At 35.9% G+C, this 21,318-nt stretch overlaps 1 long non-coding RNA gene across 1 annotated transcript in view; it reads left to right on the plus strand.

The window, feature by feature from the left end:
* Positions 1–15,334: 15,334 nt before the first annotated feature.
* Positions 15,335–21,318, plus strand: part of LOC141551793 (uncharacterized) — a 111,823-nt gene continuing 105,839 nt past the window's right edge. The window contains exons 1-3 of the long non-coding RNA XR_012484965.1: positions 15,335–15,528; positions 18,055–18,121; positions 18,978–19,070. This is a non-coding gene — a long non-coding RNA (uncharacterized LOC141551793). The remainder of the gene's footprint in view (positions 15,529–18,054; positions 18,122–18,977; positions 19,071–21,318) is intronic.

Below are 21,318 nucleotides of genomic sequence, written 5' to 3' on the forward strand. Positions count from 1 at the left end.
TTTGAGTGTGGCAGCATATACAGTGTTCCATTGTCATTATCCAATTATTCCATTGTCATTAGGAAAAGGAGAAGAAAAGGAATACATACTGTCCACAAAAGGAAGGGTAGAGATTTGCTATCTCATAGGATTTGTTGTTCTCTTGGTTCTACTTACTTTTCTTTGAATCTCATTATATAAATCTTCCCATGAGTCTCTGCAAAAAAGGGAAGGGAGATGTAATTTCTTATCTCTTCTTTGGGATCAAAAATTTTCATTTTGATTATAGAGATTCTGTTTCATCTTTTAATTCTTTTCATTTACTATGTTGTTTGGTAGGCAGTTGGGTGGCTTAATGGATAGTATGAAAGACTTGGAGTTTTTTTGAAGATCCAAATTCAAATCCAGCCTCAAACATTTACTCTGTGACTCTGGGCACTTCATTTAAACTCTCTGTGCCTCAGTTTCCTCATTTGTCACATAGGGTAATAATAGCACCTATCTCACAAGACTGAAAAGCTAATGAGATAATGTAGTTTGTTGTTTGATTATTTTCTAATCATTCCAACTTTGGGGGGTTTATTTAGGCAAAAACACTGGAGTGGTTTGCCATTTCCTTCTCCAGCTCACATTCTAGAATAGGAAACTGAGATACAGAGAGGTTAAGTGAGCTATGCAAACCTTAAACTATTCTGTAAATGTTTCATTGTTATTGGTCAGCCATGTCCAATTCTTTGTGATCATGTGGACCATATAAGTTCATGGAGTTTTCTTAGCAAGGAAAATGTAGTAATTTGCCATTTTTTCTCTATTGCATTAAGGTTGTTTGTCCTTCATTCTCAAAGAAGATCATGTATCAGGGATGTGATGCTATGACATACAAGTTAATTGGATAGAGGTTAAGTGAATTGCCCAGGATCACTCAGCTAGTAAGTGTCTGAGGCTTGATTTGAATTCAAGACTTCCTGATTCTAGGCCCACTGAGCTATCTAGCTGTCTCCTCAATGTTACCATTGTCATTTTATATATTGTTAATGTCATCAGGATCACCAGGCAAAGGGCCTAAAATATTTTTGTTCTATTTTATGGTCTTAATAGAAGGAAGGAAAAGGAGAAGAAAAGGAATACATACTGTCCACAAAAGGAAGGGTAGAGATTTACTATCTCATATGATTTGTTGTTCTCTTGTTTCTACTTACTTTTCTTTGAATCTCATTATATAAATCTTCCATGAGTCTCTGAAGTTTCCATATCCACAAAATTAATATTCCACTATGTTCATGTGCCACAATTTGTCCAGCCATTCCCCAATCCATTGTTTCCAGTTCTTGATTTCCACAAAAATGCTTTAAACTTTGAAAATGCAACTTATTTCAGAAGGTGCCTTTCCCTCTTCCACATCACTCTGTCCCCTGCAAAAATAGCTGTTGAGAGTGGGCCATAGATTCCAGCTTCTGTTTTCCTGATAGTCCACTGAAAGAGGAGGATGAAACAACTAAGAAGTCGTTTAAATTCTCTGGGTCTCAGTTTCAACATCTGCAAAATGAAATGTGTTGGATGTGGCTTATGGTATCAGAACCATAAGTGGGCACAGATAGGGGAAGGATTTGCCTCAGTCATCTAGGAGGTCAATGGCAATGCTAGATTTTGGAACCCAGGTTCCTTAAATATCAAATGAAATGTTTTTTACTGCACCACACTTTCCCTGGTCCTGAAAGAAGACGCCAAGTACAACCAGAAGGATTACTTTCTCAAATTAGTAGAAGTCCTCCTTGAATGTTGCTTAACCTTCCTATCTGCTTGGGAGGCTAACAAAAGCATTTCTCCTTAGCCATTTATTTGAGACCTCATTTATTGTATGCTCAGAGTTCAGTATCCAGGAAGGGAACGAACAGTCTTGGGATGGCTTCAAGGAATCCATGTCTGTCTTGCTCTTGGTTGAATTGAAATGACACAAAGAGAGAGAATTCCAAGCACATGTCTAGAAAGCTGCCCTGGACCCACATGTGCAAAAATGTTTGTGGCAGCCCTTTTGTAGTAGCAAGAAATTGGAAACTGAGTGGATGCCCATCATTTTGGAAATGATTGAATAAATTGTGGTATATGAATGTTATGGAATATTATTGTTCTATAAGAAATGACCAACAGGATGATTTCAGAGAGGCCTGGAGAGACTTACATGAACTAAGTGAAGTGAGTAGAACCAAGCAATCATTGTATGTGGCAACAAGAAGATTATATGATCAATTCTGGTGAATGTGGCTCTTCTCAAAGATGATCCAAGCCAGTTCCAATGAGCTTGTGATGGAGAGAGCCATCTACCCCAAGAGAAAGGATTGTGGAACCCGAGGGTGGCTCACAACACAATATTTTTATTCTTTTTGTCATGGTTTGCTTGCATTTTATTTTCTTTCTCATTTTTTTCTTGTTGATTTGATTTTTCTTGGGCAGCAAGATAATTGTATAAATATGTATACATATATTGGATTTAATATATTTTACCATGTTTAGCATATATTGAATAACTTGATATCTAGGGGAGGGTTAGGAGAAGAGGAGGAAAAACTGGAACACATGGTTTTACAAGGGTTGATGTTGAAAAATTATTCATGTATATGTTTTGAAAATTAAAATGCATTAATATTTTTTAAAAAAAGAAAGCTGCCCTCTTCTTAACTCAAATGATCAACAGGTTGAATTAAGTAACCCAATTCCTTGGAAGTAATGCTGTTAGGAGCCATTTCAGTCCCAGCCACAGTTGAAAGCACTGGGTGTTATTGAAATGGCATGTGTCATTGGGGATGGTCTTATGAAAGCCTTTGGAACCTGGGGTGTAGTAGAGTGTAAGAGGGTTCAATAAGAACCTCCAGTGGAGAAAGAGGATCATTGCATAGACAGAATAGTGAGGAGTCAAGGCTTGGCTTCAGGTTCTCTTTTCATCTCAGCTCTCACCTCATTCCTCATTTGCTCAGCCCATATACACAGGGTTTTAGCCACTGCCAGGTGAGCAGTGACCCACATTCCCTGGCAAGTACTAATCCTGTGCTAGCCCCACTAGTAGTCTGTCCTCTTCAGGGCAGATCTACTTATTAGTGTTCCAAGCAAAGGGGAGTCATATGAGGCTGGTTCAAGGAAAGGAGGGAGCAGAGTGGTTCTTAGACATTTTTGTCCTGCACTCTTCTGGTGGCCTGGTTTTCTTAGAATAAATGTTTTAAAATGCATGAAATAAAACACACAATTTTAAAGAAATCAAATATATGGAAATAATGTCATAATTTATGGTTGGTGTTTTGAGACTGGATTTTTTTTTATCTCACCCAGGCTGGAAGTACAGGAGCCACTCACTGATCCAATCACACTGCTGATTGGTATAGGGGCTTTGACTTGCTCTATTTCCTGACTCGGCTCGTTTGTCCCTTTTTATGGACAAACCATATTGGTGCTGTATTTAGTGTGGGTACGTGACCAACTTTAGCCCTACTGTATCTCAAAATTTCTAATTTCAAGAATTCCTATTAGTCTTAACTTCCCTTATAGCTGGAATTACCTATGTGTACCAACATATCACCTTTTTTTTTTTAGTTTGTGGATGCTGGTTTAGCACCCCTTCTCTATAGGTCTCAGTTTCCTCATTTGCAAAATAAGAAAGTTGGATAAGATGATTTCTACAATCTTTTAGTGCTAAATATATTCTCAGTTGATCTTAATTTGTAATCCTATGAGAGCACAAAATGATGAGAGATGAATTTCAAATCTTCTGGGAACCATAAAATTATAGATTCAGGGGTCATCTAGACCATCCCATTACTGAGCAAGAATAACTTCTTTTTTGTATCTATTGCTTTTATTTATTTATTTTTTAATTATAGCTTTTTTATTTACAAGATATGAGCATGAGCAATTGTTCCGCATTGACAACTACAAAATCTTTTGTTCCAACTTTTCCCCTCCTTCCCCCCACCCCTTCCCCCAGATGGCAGGTTGACCAATACATGTTAAATATGTTAAAGTATAAGTTAAATACAATATATGTATACATGTCCAAACAGTTATTTTGCTGTACAAAAAGAATTGGACTTTGAAATTGTGTACAGCTAGCTTGTGAAGGAAATCCAAAATGCAGGTGGACAAAAATAGAGGGATTGGGAATTCTATGTAGTGGTTCATAGTCATCTCTCAGAGTTCTTTTGCTGGATGTAGCTGGTTCAGTTCATTACTGATCTATCGGAGCTGATTTGGTTCATCTCATTGTTGAAGAGAGTTACGTCCATCAGAATTGATCATCATATAGTATTGTTGTTGCTGTGCATAATGATCTTCTGGTTCTGCTCACTTCACTCAGCATCAGTTCATGTAAGTCTCTCCAGGCCTTTCTGAAATCATCCTGCTGGTCACTTCTTACAGAACAATAATATTCCATAACATTCATATACCACAATTTATTCAGCCATTCTCCAATTGATGGGCATCCACTCAGTTTCCAGTTTCTGGCCACCACAAAGAGGGCTGCCACAAACATTCTTGCACATACAGGTCCCTTTCCCTTCTTTAAAATCTCTTTGGGATATAAGCTCAATAGTATATGCACAGTCTGATAACTTTTTGAGCATAGTTCCAAATTGCTCTCCAGAATGACTGGATGTAAGGAATAACTTCTACAAAATAGCCAATGAAAGATCATCATGTCTTTGTCTGAAAACGTCCAGTAAAGATTTTCAGACTTCCATCCCACTAGACCTCCAGGCAACTCTTCTGTTTTGAAATAGCTTTAATTGTTAGAAAATTTTTCTGTCTATAAAACAGTCTTTGATATCTTTACCTATGGGTGCTTTCCCTAAAGAAAGATAAATTGTTTTCACTGTAACTTCACAAGATATATTGTCACGTATGGGATAGATTTCTTTCTTAAGAACCATACCTTAAACCCAAATCATATTGGTTCTTATATATTGGTCAAAAATAGGTCCCAGCCCAAGTTTACCTGGTTCTTGTTTAAGTCCTGATGATTCAGAGTAAATGTAAATAGTAATTCTTTCTGTTTTGGCTAGAAACTCTTGGAGTCTTTTTCCTGCTAGATTGATTTTTTAAGCTAGGTAAAAAGGGCCAATTTTGCCTCTTTTCTTATGTAGCCTTAATCACTAACAGAGCTTTGTTTTCATCAAACTGAGATCTGGATCTAAAAAAGACCTAAGCTGAAAAAGGCCATGGTCTCCACCTACTGAGGGTCATCTCTGGTCATCCTAATCTTTATCTTGCTACTGGACTCAGATGGCTCTGGAGGAGAAAGTGGTGACCTTGCACAACCCTCACTGACTTAAATCCAATTCACTTGAATGTCATGATGTCACCTTCCGAATGTCATGGTCTTCTTTGGAAATGAAGGACAAACAACAACCTTCATCTCTTGATTACCAAGGTACTACAAAAGCTCAGCTGTAAAGGAATAACAAATACAAAGTCAAAGACTTAGAGCTGGAAAAAACTGTAGAAGTTACAAAATCATATTTTTTTTCAGATTTGGAAGATTTCACTAGTTATCTAAACAAAAATCCTATCTCTAACTAGTGTCTTCTTGTCTCTATCCAAAGACCTATAATAATAATAAAAAAGTGTCTTATGAAGTGTCAATTATTCCAGTAGTTTTCCTTATATTGAACTATCCCTGCATTCCTGGTACCAACCCCATTTGGTCATAGTGTGTTATCCTGATGATAAATTGCTATAATCTTTGCTTATATTTTGTTTAAAATGTTTGCATCACTATTCATTAAGGATTTTGGTCTATAATTTTCTTCCTCTGTTTTGTTCTTTCCAGTTTAGATATCAGCACCATATTTACGTCATACAAGGAATTTGGCATGAATGCTTCTTTGCTTCTTTTCCCAAATAGTTTATTTAGTATTGAAATTAATTGTTCTTTAAATATTTAGTAGAATCCACTTGTAAATCCATTTGGTTCTGGAGTTTTTCCTTATGGAGTTCATTGATGGTTTGTTTGATATCTTTTTTTTTTATAAAATCAGTTTAAGTATTTTATTTCTTTTGCTGTTAATCTGAGTAATTTCTGTAAACATTCATCCATTTCAATTAGATTGTCAGATTTGTTGGCATACAGTTGAACAAAATAGCTCCTAATTATTGTTTTAATATTTTCTTCATTGGTGTTGGTAATTTGGTTTTCTTCTTTTCTTTTTCTAATCAAATTAACCAAAGGTTTATCTATTTTGTTATTTTTTCATAAAACCAACCCTTAGTTTTATTTCTTAGTTCATCATTTTCTTACTTTCAATTTCATTAATCTCTTCTTTGATTTTCAGAATTTCTAATTTGGTATTTAATTGGGAATTTTAAATGTGTTCTTTTCTACCTTTTTTAATTGTATGCCAAATTCATTGAGCTCCTCTTTATTTTATTCATATAAGCATTTAGAGATGTAAAGTTTCCCCTAAGAACTGCTTTGGTTGCATCCCACAAGTTTTGATATGTTGTCTCATTATTCTCATTCTTTTGGATGAAATTATTGATTGTATTATTAGTTATTTGACCCACTGATTATTTAGAATTAGATTATTTAATTTCTAATTAATTAGTTTTTTAGGTTTTTTTTTCCCCTTGGCCTTTGATTGCACGTAATTTTTATTGCATCATGATCTGAAAAGGATGCATTTACTATTTCTGCCTTTCTGCATTTGATTGTAAAGTTTTTATGCCCTAATACATGGTCAGTTTTTGTGTAGGTGCCATGAAAAAAGGTGTATTCCTTTCTATCCTTATTCAGTTTTCTCTAGGGATCTATCCTATTTAGGTTCTCTATTAGCCTCCTTCTTTCTTATTTATTTTATGATCAGATTTATCTAATTCTGAAAGGATGAGGTTGAGGTCCCTCGCTAGCATAGTTTTGTTGTCTATTTCTTCCTGTAAATGACCTAACTTCTTCTCTAAGAATATGGATGCTGTACAAACTAGGTGTGTATGTTTAATATTGATATTACTTCATCATCTATGGTACCTTTTAACAAGATGTAGCTTCCTTCCTTATAGCTTTAAATTAGATTTCTTTTTTGCTTTTGCTTCATCTGAGATCAGAATTGCTACCCCGATTTTTTCCCCTTCAGCTGAAACATGATACTTTCTGTGTATTTCTCTGTTTCAAATGTGTTTCTTGTAAACAACATATTGTAGGATTCTTTTTTTAGTCCAATCTGCTATCTGTTTCCATTTCATGGGAGAGTTCATCATATTCATATTCACAGTTACGATTACCAGCTGTGTATTTTTCTCCATACTATTTCTCCCCTATACATACTTACAGTATGTAAAAACAATTGGTAACAAAAGCAATTCCTCTTCTACCCCAAAACTGAACCAGGGATACAATCTCTTTTGGCATGCTCAAGATTGCTGGGGAAAGTGCACTTAAAGTCAATAGGGAGCTATGAATGTAGAGAACATTTGTGGCAAAGGGGTAAATAATAGCTTCTGGTTACTAGGAGTCTTTTTCTTCTTTTGTAGATACCTTATGAAGTTCCTCTTAGATGTAGCTCATTTGGACTCAGGAACATATACCTTTAAAGAATCCATGCCAAGCCTTCTCTTTCTTCTCCCCACCCTAAGAATAATTCCCTATCAGGGATCCATCACCAATGAATTCAATGACCACTTAACTGATTGCCCAAAAGTTGTCTTATTCTCTCAAATACTATTTCTGGGTGGCATCATCTGTCTTTAATCAATGTACAAAATACTGTGGCTGCATGTGATTTAGAAAACCACATATTATCATTATTATTTATGTTTTATTGTATTTGTATTTATTTTGCTAATTATTTTTACAATTACATTTTAATCTGGAGTGGACTACATTCAGGAATATTGCAGGCAGTCTTGGTGCATTGTTTAATAACTCTGATCTAGTACATAACTCTACCATTGATTTACTCTATGATCCTATGCAAGTTTTTCCCACTCTCTGGAACTCAGTTTCCACATCTGTAAAATGGGAGGGTTGAATTCAATAAATTATGAGATTCTTCCTAGCTCTGAATGAATCTTTCTATAATTTAAGTTCCCTTTAGCATGAAATCCCATGTTCTCTACTAGTCCCTATAGTCTTAGGTTCTTATGCTATGGCTTCATTCAAACTCAAATATGATCGTTTGTTGAGAAGACCACCATAATAGGCTGACACAAGGTCTCTGTTCTCTGCCTTTTTGTGTTTATTCTTTCTAACTTTAGCTGAAAGAGATTGCAGGTGACTGTGACCTTTCCATTTTTGAAAGGTTAGAAAGGTGAGCTATCAGAATCTGACAGCTAATATCCATGCCAGGATTTGATGGAAGTCAAACACATGATAATATTCTGTTACATTCATGTATCATGTTTAGCAATTCTCCAGTTGGATGAGCATCTACTTTGTTTTCAGTTCCATGCTACCACCAAAACTGCTGCTGTGAATATTTTGAGAAAATTATAGAACCTTTATTTTTGGCTTTGACCTTCTGCATCTCTGGAACAAAGGGATGTTATCTTCAAAATACAACTTTAGATACTTCTCCAAAGTTTCAGCTATTACCACATGTATAGGAATAATAAAGATAAAAGGGATCCAACTGTGATCTTCTGAGTCCTGAAGATGAACTGTGGTGAGAAAGCCACAAGAGGTCCAGGAAGAGGGGTCCATGTCAGAGTTTAACAGCAGTGCACCCCCCAAGGAGTAATCTGTGGACTTTTCTGTAGCCACTCCAGATCATTTCCTTATGTGAAAATGGTGATAATAATAGAACCTAATTTCCAGGACCATCATGAGGATTGAATGAAAGAACATGTAAAATGTTTCAAAAATCTTAACAAATGTTAGCTATTTGTCATTACAAGAACTGGAAGGGGCCTTTGGTATCATCTAGTTTAAATGGCGAACATGACTCTAATCCTATCATTTTGGAAACATTATTTAGGTGATTTTAACTTCTCTGTATCTGTAAAATGAAGAATGCTGGGCTTGATGCTCCTCTCAAATCTATGACTTTATGGCATTAGAATTGTAAAAAGACACAGCCAGGTGAAGGGATATGATTCAGTCATGCAAGTGATCAATGCAGGTGATAATACTGAGATTTGAACTCAAGTTCCTTAAACACAAAATGAAGAACCCTTCTCACTGTATCACATTTCCCCTAGTCCTGAAAGAGGAGACTCCCAAGACTTTCTACTTAGCAGAAACCCTCCTCTGATGCTGTGTAACCATTACCTTCCTCAGTCTCCCTATTTGCCTGTTGGGACTAACAAAACCATATCACTCAAGCTTAAGAGTTCTTAATATTTTTTGTTTCATGATCTCCTTTGGCTATCTGGTGAAATTTACTGACACCTTCCCAGAATAATGTTTTGGGATATATAAAATAAAATACATAGATCTATAATGGAAACTATATGAAAATGTAGTTATCAAAATATAAAAAAATGCATAAATTCTAAGTTCAGAATCTCTACCCCAGAAGGTTATTTGAAAGTCAATCAAGGTATAAAAATCTATTTTCTATAGAATCTGTGAATTCCAAGAATTGATCTTAATGATGATGGCAAACTGAACTCAGCAGCCACTGGGCTGAGAGTTTGGACTCCAGATCTGTACCTATGTGTCAAACAGCTGGCTGCAGGAATGGCTAGAGTCCAATCCCCTTTGTCCTATTGGGGACCCAAGTAGATGGTCAGAAAGGCCAGTCCCACAGAACTCCATAAAACCCAAGTGGGAATTAAGTCAGACTCTTGAGTGACCAGGAGTAATTAGCGGCAGTCTCCACAAAGAGTAAAACTCAAATGTCAAACAATACTAGGGCCATTAAAGCCATCTTCTTTTATTGCTATTGCCTGGGTCACCAGTGAATGGATAGTCAATCTTCCCTGTGGCTACAGACCTGGGAACTTTCAGGATGTTGTGTGAAGGGCACTGGTAAAGGACAAGGGGCTGCATGTGGCCTAGAGTAAGTGCGTTGGGCCTCAATTTACTCACCTGTAAAAGGAGAGGGGGTGTAGATCAGAGGTGTCAAACTTATTATCCATGCAGTCAGAAAAACCCCGACATTGGCAAATGTTTAACAAAATTAATAAAAATACAAAGCAACCTAGATAATGTTAACTTGTAGTTTTCTAAGTAAATATTTAGCTTTCTATTTGAATTTGAATCTACTGGGTTTGATGATCTAACCTAGTCAAATCTCTAAAACTCAATTTCTTCATGTAAATGAAGAGATTGGATTAAATGATCACTAATGTCCTTTCTAGCTCTAAGCTCAGTGCTCTCTGACATAGTGACTTAGAGTCAATAGCTATGGGTTCAATTTAATTCAATAAACAATAAATATCTACCACAAAATATATTCAGAAGAATTGCCCAAATTTAATCAATATTGGATTACTTGTTATTTAGGGGAGAGGGAAGAGAGGAAGAAAAGGAGAAAAATTTGGAACACAAGGTTTTGTAAGGGTGGAATGTTGAAAACTATCTTTGCATGCATTTGAAAAAAAAAAACTTTAAAAAAAATAAATAAATGTCTACCACATATGAAGCAAAGTGCTAGAAATGCAATGACTTAAAAAAAAAAGGCCTTGCCTTCAAGGAGTTTTCATTCTCCTGAGATATAAGTAAACACAGTATATAAATGTAACTGCTACTTACCACTTGTGTGATTTTGGACAAATTACCTCTCTAGCTATCCTCTTCACTTCTCATTCTCCTCACCTGTTGTTTGAGAATGTAGGACTAAAACACTTCAGAAGAAGACTTTCTTCTTGCTTTACATCTTGTGCTCCCTATAGGCAAATTATAAGCATTTCAAACATTTAGAAATTTGTGTTTTAAAGCTACCAAGATAGTAGGGCTACTTATCAAACAGTGCCAGGTCAGCCCCAGAATCACTTTTCTGAAGTTTTCTGCTGATGACTGGCAGTGCTGTTTCACTGGGTTTAATTTAGAGGAGTATAATTTTTTAAGGACTTTTGAACATGAAATATCAAGGCTGGAAGATATCTTTGAACTTTCCTATCCCATCATTAAGCAGGGGCCAGAGGATTTCTTCAAGACTAAATGGGCCTGGAGATTTTAGATACAAAACAGGAAAAGTAGATTCAATGTCAGTGAGATCTCAGAACATTATTTGGATCCTTAGAACACAAAGGATCAGAACCTAGGGAGTTCTTAGGACAGTTAATGTCAGGGCTGGAAGAGGCTTTATTGATTCAATTTCATCATTTTGCAGATAAGACTAAAGAATCAGGGTTGAGAATGGGAAGAGGCATTAAGACTCATCATAATCCAGTCTCACTTTACAAATGAGGAAACTGAGGCCCACCCAAATAGGTTAAATTATTTCTCCCCAATCACACTAGGAATAACTAATAGATTCAGCATATAAATCCAAGTTCTAACTCTAATTAACTTACCCAAAGTCACGTAGCTAGAGGGGTCTTTAGATGGATCAAGACTCATCAATCAATGAGTATTTATTAGGTGACTACTGCATGCCAGGCCATGTGCCAGGAGTAACAATGCTTACCCTCAAGGCCAAAGGGAAAGGAAAAAAAGATTGTTCTACAGAAATAACAAAAGTAAAACAATCCTTTCCTTCAAGGACATTCTAGCAGAAGCTCTGTATGTTCTAGACCCTTTTGATAGTCTGGTGATATCTGTCTACCCCTTCTCAAAATAATGTTTTATAATGCAAATAAAATGCATGGTGTTACAAAATAAATCAATTATCCTGAATTTTTTTTAGAAATTAAAAAAAAAAAACAAATAAGCTTATGCTCTAATGTCAGTAACACTGACAGGAGGAAGGAGACCTGGATCCTAATCTGATCTTTAGTATCTTTAGTGATCTCTTATGTGTGTGTGTGAGACCTTGGCAAGTGACATACCATTTTTGATCCTCAGTTTCCTCCTCTGTACAATGAGAAGGAATTGATAAGATGGCCCCCCAATGTCCCTTTAAGCTCTGACATTCAGTGACCCACAATCACAGAATAAAAATTGGCTTTCCAGTCTTGTCTGCTCATTCTGATAAGACCCAGAAGTCCAGAGAGAAATATATACACATATATGCATGTGTATGAATGTGTAGATGAAAAGATCAAGCGATATATAGCTAGGTCAATCAATAGATACATATTGCACTTTTAAAAGAAGATTGGTTAATTACTGGGATTCATGAACTTTGTTTATATTTCAGTAATTATTTCAATAAAACTGATATCTTTTGTAATACCATGCATTTTATTTTATGTATTTAAAAACATTATTCTGAGAAGAGGTCCAAAAGCATCACCAGACTTCCTAAAGGGCCCAGGACATTCATAGCAAAGAGTTAGAACTCCTGCTGGACTAGAAGCATTCCCAATAATATCAGAGGTGAAACAAGGATGCCTATTATTACCACTATTATTCAATATTTTACTAGAAATATTAGCTTTAGCAATAAGAGAAGAAAAAAGGAAATTGAAAGAATTAGAGTAGGCAATGGGGAAACAAAAATATCACTCTTTGCTTATAGTATGATGGTATATTTAGAGAATCCTAGAGAATTGACTAAAAAACTTCTTGAAACAATTAACAACTTTATCAAAGTCACAGAATATAAAACAAACCACATAAATCATCAGTATTTCTGTTACCAATAAAGCCCAGTAGCAAGAGCTAGAAAGAGAAATCTTTTTAACTGTAGACAATATAAAATATCTGGGACTCCACCTGCCAAGACAAATACCAGAATTATATGAATACAATGACAATGCTTTTCACACAAATAAAATCAGATCCAAACTATTAGAAAAACATCAATAGCTCATGAGTAGGCTTAGCTAATAAAATAAAAATTACAATTTTACCTAAATTAATTTACTTATTCAGTGTCATATCAATCAAACTGCTAAAAATTACTTTATAAAATTAGACAAAAATGATAAAATGTATTTGAAAGAACAACAGGTCAAGAATATCAAAGGAATTAATGAGAAATGCAAAAGAAGTTGGTCTAGCCATACCAGGTCTAAATCTATATTATAAAGCAACTGTCATCAAAAACATTTGGTACTGGCTAAGAAATAGAGTGGTGAATTAGTGGATTAGGTTAGGTACACAAGACACAAGAGTCAATGATTACATTAATCTACTGTTTGGTGAACCCAAAGACTACAGCTTGTGAGATATGAACTCACTTTTTAATAAAAATTGCCGGGGAAAAGAGAAAATTGTATAGCAGAAACTAGGCATGGGCCAACATGTCTCACACCACATACCAAGATAAGGTCAAAATGGGTTCATGATTTAGACATAAAGAGTGATAGTATAAATGCTCTTTTTTGATATTATAATTTGATACAATAAGCAAATTTTAAAAATGAGGATAATCTACCTGTCAGAGCTTTGGAGAAGGGAGAAATTTATAGCTAAAGAAAAACTAGAGGACATTATGAAATGAATAATTTTGATTACATTAAATTTGAAAGTTTGTACTCAAACAGAACCAAAGCAGCCAAGATTAGAAGGGGAACAAAAATCTGGGAAATATTTTTTATAGTTAGTATTTTTAATAAAGGCCTCATTTCTAAAATAAATAGAAACCTGAGTCAAATCATTCCCCAATTGATAAATAGTCAAAGCATATGAACAATTTTCAAATAAAGTAAAAACATTTATACTCATATGAAAAATGCTCTAAATCACTTTTGATTAGAAAAATTCAAATTAAGACAATTCTGAGATACCACCTTACAACTATCAGATTGGCTAAATGTTGGAGGGGATGTGGGAAAATTGGGATACTACAGTATTGTTGGTGGAATTGTGAAATGATCCAACCATTCTGGAGAGCAATTTGTAACTATTTCCAAAGGGATATAAAACTGTGTATATTCTTTGATCCAGCTGTCTTACAAATGGGTTTGTATCCCAAAGTGATTATAAAATAGGGGAAAGGATCCACATGTGCAAAAATGTTTGTAGCAGATCTTTTTATGGTAGCAAAGGATTTGGAAACTGAATGAATTCCCATCAATCAGGGAATGACTGAATAAGTTATGGCATGTGAATGTGATGGGTTATTATTGTATTAGAAGAAATGATGAGCAGGATGATTTCAGAAAGGCCTGGAAAACCTTAGCTGAACTGATGCTGAGTGAAGAGAGTACTGTACACAGTAACAATAAGATTATGTGATGTTCAACTATGATGGAATTGACTCTTCTCAGCAGTGCAGTGGTCTGAGACAATCTCAATAGTCTTGGAAAGAAAAATGCCATCCACATGCAGAGAGAGGCCTATAGAGTCTGAATGTAGATAAAAGTACAGTATTTTCACCTTTTTTGCTTGGTTTTTCTTTTTTTCATAGTTTTTTTTCTCTTTTGGTCTGATTTATATTGCACAACATGACAAAAATGGAAATATGTTTAAAGGAATTGCACATATTTAACATGTAAGATTGCTTGCTGTCTTGGGGAGAAGGAAGGTAAAGGAGAGAGGGAGAAAATATTTGGAATGCAAAATCTTATGAAAACGAATGTAGAAAATTATCTTTGCTATTGAGATATTTTAAAAATTGAGATATTTAAAAAAAGAATGTCCTGGAGAGAAAAGATTGTTTCACTATCCCCATTATTGAGCATAGTACACAGCAGGTATATAATAAATTCCTGTTGAATAATAGGTTGATTTGACCAAAGTTGTTCAGACAGCCCTAATATTTGAACCCAAGTCCAATGAGTCTCTTTTCACTAAACTTTTCTGACTCCTCTCTATTTGGTGATAAGAGGTCTGATGTCTTGGAGGAAACCAAGCTTTGCATCCTCTTCAGGAAGTTAAAATCTTCCTGACAGTTTTGAGCTGTTCAAAACAGGAATGGGCTGCCTCTAAAGTGTTAGGTATTCCTTTAGAGGCCTTCAAACAGAGGCTAGAAACCATGTTTGGTATGTTATTGTGAAGATTTCTTTTTAGGTATGGGTTGGAGTGGATGGCAGTTGAGTTCCCTTCTAGCTCTCAAATTCTGTGATTCTGTGAATCCCACTAAGATAACGGGTGAATCATCCCAGTCTGATCTGAGATGTTAAATTTACCCACTTTTATACTATGGCCAGGATTTTAAGCTTACTTGCTCCAAAATGTTTTTGAATTAAATTGAATTTTTTTCAAAATCCCCACCCTCAGCTTTATTTGTAATCATTGTGACATTTGTAATGTCCTTGCCCATGTGTGCCAAGTATATCCTCCAAAGAAAGGTAACCAGCCTTGGGCTTCTTTTTCCACAGATACCCAGTCACCTGCTCAGAGCCCTGTGATAGTCCAAGCCGTTGCCATGGGAGTGATGTCACAGATAGACAACAAATCACTGGACTTTTCACCTCTGCCCTATGGCTTTTTCCATCCAAAAAGCACCCCACTCTTCTCCACAGGGGAGCAGGATGAGCCCCATTGATGGGGTCAAGGTGGGCAAAGTGCTGTCAGGAGTCCTTGGAATCTTTGGGGATGCAATTTTGGCTTCTCTTGCTGCTGCCAAAGGGGAGGTGAGGAAATATTGCAGGTGGTGGGTGCCTGGCAGAAGGCGGCTGCTACATATATTCAACTTGCCTGGATACTCTTATGTAGAGTTGTCAGGCTTCCTTGTATACAGTATGAGCAGAGAGCTAACCTTGTCACTAATCTGCCTAGCTGGAGACCCTACTGTCCTACCCACCCTTCTTTTCCCTTTCCCCCATCTTTTATTTCTATTGATTTCTCCATTCTTCCTTGTTTGCTTCTAGTCCCTTGAAGTTTTACTTCCATTTTCCCGAGTTGAGTTTCTTTGTGAGCCAGACTGCCTATGGGGGTGGGGGTTGAGGAACTGATGAGGGAGATTGAAGCACAAAGTATTTTTAGGCCACATGGAGAGTCCTCAAGGCCAAGGATATCAAATTGAAGCTTTCTTTTGAAGGACAGAAGAGTCAGCCAGAATCAATTTGCAAATTGAAAGCTCAGAGAATTGTAGAATTTCAGAAAAAAGAGGGAAACTTAGAAGTCATCTCTAGTCTGGCCTCATTTGACAAACAAGAGGAAACTGAGGCCCAGAAAATGGGAAAGACTTGACTAAGATTAAACAGCAGAGCAGACCTAGAGGCCAAATCTTATCTTCCCCACTTCCCTCTTTGTCTCTGTCTGTTTCTCTTTTTCTGACTCTATCTTTTATCTCTCTCTGTATTTCTTTCTGTGTCTTCAATCTCTGTCTCTCTGTCTCTGTCTGTCTCTTCCTGTCTCTCTTTCTTCCTTTATTTTTCTCTCTTTACTTCCCTCTCTCCACTTCTTTTCCCCCTTTCTCTGTCTCTTTCTCTCTCTCTTCCTCTGTCCTTCTCTCTCTTTGTTCTGAAAACATTTAGTAATTCCTTTTTAGTCAGTCAGCAAGCATTTTATTAAAGCATTTGCTGTGTGTCAAGCTCTGTGCTAAACTCTAGGGAAACAGCAAAACGCAAAAAAAAAAATCCTTTCACTCTAACTAGGAAGTCAATATGTAAACAACAATGTATATAAAAGATACATAATTTTAAAATTTAACTGTATATGTATATATAAATATACATACATAGGAGTTGTATATCCATGCTTTAATTATAGCCTTCTTAGGGGAGGTATGGAGGAGAGAGGGTAAGAATGAAGTGCACAACAGAGAAGAAAAGGAATCAAAGATGAACAGCTCTGAACACAATGTATTTATTGTATAGGCTTACTTGAAATGGAAATTTATTGCTTTATATTTTTAATCCTCTCTTATATTCTGATATATATATATATTACAATAAATTTTCCTATTTTATATTTAAATACAAAATAAATAAAAAGTAAAAAATTTATATCATTTCTAAAAATACCAATTCCAGAATTAAACAAAAAAAGTTAAGCAAAATGTCTGATCTGACCCCATGCACAACATTTGGGCCTTATCAGCCCTTGTTTCACTTCCAAGGGGAGAATTGTTCATTTCATTACCTATTTTTAACCATCACTACTGACTTCAATTATGCAGGCAAGAAAGCAGGTCTCCATACTCTTATTGTACAAAAGGTTTTTGTTTTTTGTTTTTTTGTTTTTCTAGGAGGAGTCATAAGGTGATAGGATATGATGATAGCTGGAGGGAATCTCAGTAGACTATTAGTTCTATCCCCTCATTTTACAAATGAGGAAATTAAGGCCAGGATTAAAACTTGTCCAAGGTCACCTAACTAGGAAGTATCAGAAGTAAGATTTGAATCCAAGTTCAAAATTCTTTTTGTTATAAGCTTCCTTATTCAATTCAACTCACCAAGTGCCTACAACTGGCCTGGTGCTGTCCTAGGTGCTGAAGCTACAGAGAAATTGACAAAATGAAACAAAATTACAAGAAGAAAGAAAATGCTAGATAATTGTAATGACTAGACTATGGAGAAGAAATGAGAAAATGCTCCTGTCTGTCTTCTTTGAAGAGGTGGTGAATGATATGTGTGGGGCACTGAATATATGATCAGACTCATCTGATGAGTTGGTTATTTTTTTCGGAATGCTGATGGGTGGGGAGAGAGGAAAGAGACATTCAGAAATTAAGGTAAAAACAAAAGCTACAAGTTAATTTTTTTTAATATTAAGTCTAAAAAAATCACCTATCTGTCCTTATAACAAAAGGATTCCTGCTCTTGAAAAGCTTATATTGAAAGAGTCAGCAGGTGAAATAGGCAAATGTTAAAAAGCATACATGTCTCTCCCTTAAACAATAATGATATTAATAATATTTATATAGAATTTTAACATTTGGCAAAGCATTTTACAAAGTGCTTATTTTTATTTCACAATCAACTCTGTGGGATAGGTGCTGTTATATTATCCCTATTTTCCAGATGAAGAGACTGAGGGAACTTGTCCAGGGTCATACCACTAATAAATGACTGATGTTTGATTTGAATTGACATCCTTTTGGCTCCAAATCCAGCCTCCTATCCTACTTAGCTGCCACTAAGCTAAGAAAACTAAGAAAAATCTAATAATCAGTCTGCATGAGTAATGTTAGTCATTCTAAATTTGCATTCCAGGAGGCATTCATCCACATGCCTTGCCAAGGGGCCTCAGCACTTAGCAGAAAATAAACTGGACTTGGAGGTAAGAAAAAACTGTTTTTTTGAATCCCACCCCTGAGACTCACTAGCTGTGTAACCACAGGCAAGTCACATAACCTCTCTGAGACCTAGTTCCTTCATCTGTAATACAGAGATAATACCTATGATACTTACATCACATTGAGGGTTTTGTTGGGAAATGGGACTCAAATGAGATAATTCATATCTTTAAGCACTTTGTGAACCAGAACAAAATGGGCTACATAAATGCCAGTTGTTGTTATGATTATAATAAAAATATGCTCAAGCCCAGAGAGAGGATGAGCTCTGGTCCTATAGGCCCAGGGGGATCACTGATGTTGAACATCAAGACACTTAATTCTACTCTTTAGAGAAAATTAGTTCTCAAATTTAAGCAATGACCCCATCTGAAGGTGAAGCCTTTAAATACTTACAGTGCTACCTTTCAAAACAAAGTATCAGAGAAACTTTAAAACATCCCAGATGGGGCAGGACAACTTCCCAGGAGGGGATTATTTAAAACCCTAGGGTTCTTAGCTGTTAGAAAAGTAGGTAGCATGGTGAGTGGATAGTGGGACTTGGGGTTAAAATCTTGCCTCAGACATTTACTAACTGTGGGATCCTGATCTAATTTTTGAACCTCTCAGAAAGTTAATTTCATTATCTATAAAATGAAGATAATAGCATCTACCTAAAAGGGTTTTTCTGAAAATCAAAAGAGGTAACACATGTGAAGTACTTTGTAAGCCATTAATCATTATATAAATGCTAATTATTTATTATTATTACTATTATTCCAAGACCCTCAGTGCTCTTTTAGTATCCTTCTGTAGTAGGTCTACATTCCCTGTAGAATATAACAATAGTCCCTTTTGTAGAAACTGGAATTTCGTCTGGAAAAATAGTAAAAAGGACTGAAGAAAGGAATTCATTGGTATGAGGACCTCCAAGTGATAAAACTACAAGGGCAAGTAGGTGTCTTCTCTGCAACTTTTGATGTTAGATATTTATCAGGCGCTGAGAAATTAAGTGAGTTTTCTAGGGTCACATAGATAATAATTATGTTGGGCTAGATTTGAACTCAGATCTTCTTGATTCCAGCTCAGGGTTCTTTCCACTGTGCAACCTAGCTACAATTGTGATTTGTTCTCTAAGGGTCACTGCTAATACGTTTTAAGCATATGTATGTTGATGTAATGTATATGGATTGTATCAAGATGTAGCTCATGAGGAAGTCTGGATAGAAATGGCCTACACCCTGGACTAAGTCTGAGAAGAGAAGAGAACCAGCATGCTACCTGTGAGTATTTGGCAAGCCTTAGAGCAAAGCAAGGTTGGGTACTTACTATTTTTTCTCTAGCTTCTCAGTGGAATATCAGACAAGAAATAAGTCCTGTCTTACCATTTTCTGGTCTAGATTGAAACAAAAATATGGTTCCCAGATCACTCTTAAAGGGATAGGCTTACTCCCTTAAAGGGTTACCCTCAAAGGCTCAATTTCTTCTCATCAAGTTCTAGTTAACCAACAAATGATCCCAGATAACAAATAGTAAGTCATTTAGTCCTAGCAAATAGCAAAAAGGGAATTAGATTAAAATTAACCAGAAGATACACAGGGTGAATGAGCTCTTTTGATAAGAGTGAGGAGAGATTTCAGCTCATCCAAGAGAGAGACAAAAATCTCACCCAAAGACAAATTCCCCATAATTTCTAGGGAGGGAAGCTGGAAATCAGTTGACAAATCAGCCTCTCCTGCACATCTGCTGCTTTCAGTCTCTCTCTTTTTCTGTGTGTCTCTATCACTATTTGTCTCTCTTTGTCTGATTCTCTGTGTTTGTGTTGCTCTCTGTGTCTCTCTCTGTGTCTCTCTCTGTGTCTCTGTGTCTCTCTGTCTGTCTCTGTCTCTCTCTCTCTGTCTCTCTGTCTCTCTCTCTCTCTCTCTCTCTCTCTCTCTCTCTCTCTCTCTCTCTCTCTCTGTCTGTCTGTCTCTCCTCTCTCTCATGTCTTGAGTCAATACTGAAGAGAATCTGGGAACATATTTATGATCACCACTTCCAAAAGGAATGTTTTTCCAAAGCTTTTACATCAATCCACGTGTCACACAGGCATGTAATGCTGAGTCAGCATTCTTTTCACCAGTTAGGAGGATGTTATGCAAAGTATATTAGACTTGACTGAAACCCAGGTTGCATAAGTATCTGAGGTCATATTTGATAGTGGGATCAGGGAATGGCTGGATTCTAAATGATCTTAAAACTAAAATGGTATTGTTTCTATTAGCATTGAGATAAGCACTGAGAAAGTGGATATTCAAAAACCTCTAGAATTTGGTGCCTTCCATTTCTACAATCTTATTTCATATTGCTAGATCTTCAAAGTTCTCTAGCCAAAGCATGTGGCTTTTGGCAGGAATAGTGATTCTTGTATTCTTTGCCTTTCTTTATGTTGTTTGGTACCTCTTTGTGGAATGCCCTTTTTGTTTTATTCTTATCCACTCTTTTGTTCCAATCAATAGCATTTTATTTTCCAAAACACATGTAAAGATAGTTTTCCACATTCATCTTTGTAAGACTTTGTGTTCTAATTTTCCCCTCCCTCCCTTATCTTTCCTCTTCCCAAGACATCAAGTAATCTGATACAAGTTAAACTTGGACAATCCTTTTAAATATATTTCCATAGTTGCCATGTTGTATAAGGAAAATTAGACTAAAAAAAGGAAAAAACATAAGAAAAAATAAGCAAACAAATAAACAAAAAGATGAAATGCTATGCTTTGATGTACATTCTGTCTCCATAATTGTCTCTGTGGATGTGGATGGAATTTTTCATCCCAAATCTATTGGAATTGTCTTAGATCACCACACTGCAAAGAAGAGTCAAATTCGTCACAGTTGATCAGACCAAAAGAGAAAAAAATCACAAGAAAGAAAAAGCAAGAAAACAAACAAAAGGTGAAAAGACTATGTTTCAATCCACATTCAGTCTCCATAATTTTCTCTGTGGATGTGGATGGCATTTTCCATCCCAAGTCTATTGGAATTGTCTTACCTCACCACATTTCTGAGAAGTCAAGTTCATCACAGTTTATCATCACATAATCTTCTTGTTACTTTGTGCAAAGTTCTGGGTCTGTTCACTTTATTCAGCTTCAGTTCATGTAAGTCCAGGTTTTTCTGAAATCAGCCTGCTTATCATTTCTTCTAAATAATATTCTATTCC

The sequence above is a fragment of the Sminthopsis crassicaudata genome, chromosome 1, assembly GCF_048593235.1.
Source record: "Sminthopsis crassicaudata isolate SCR6 chromosome 1, ASM4859323v1, whole genome shotgun sequence".
NCBI classification, from domain to species: Eukaryota; Metazoa; Chordata; class Mammalia; order Dasyuromorphia; family Dasyuridae; genus Sminthopsis; species Sminthopsis crassicaudata.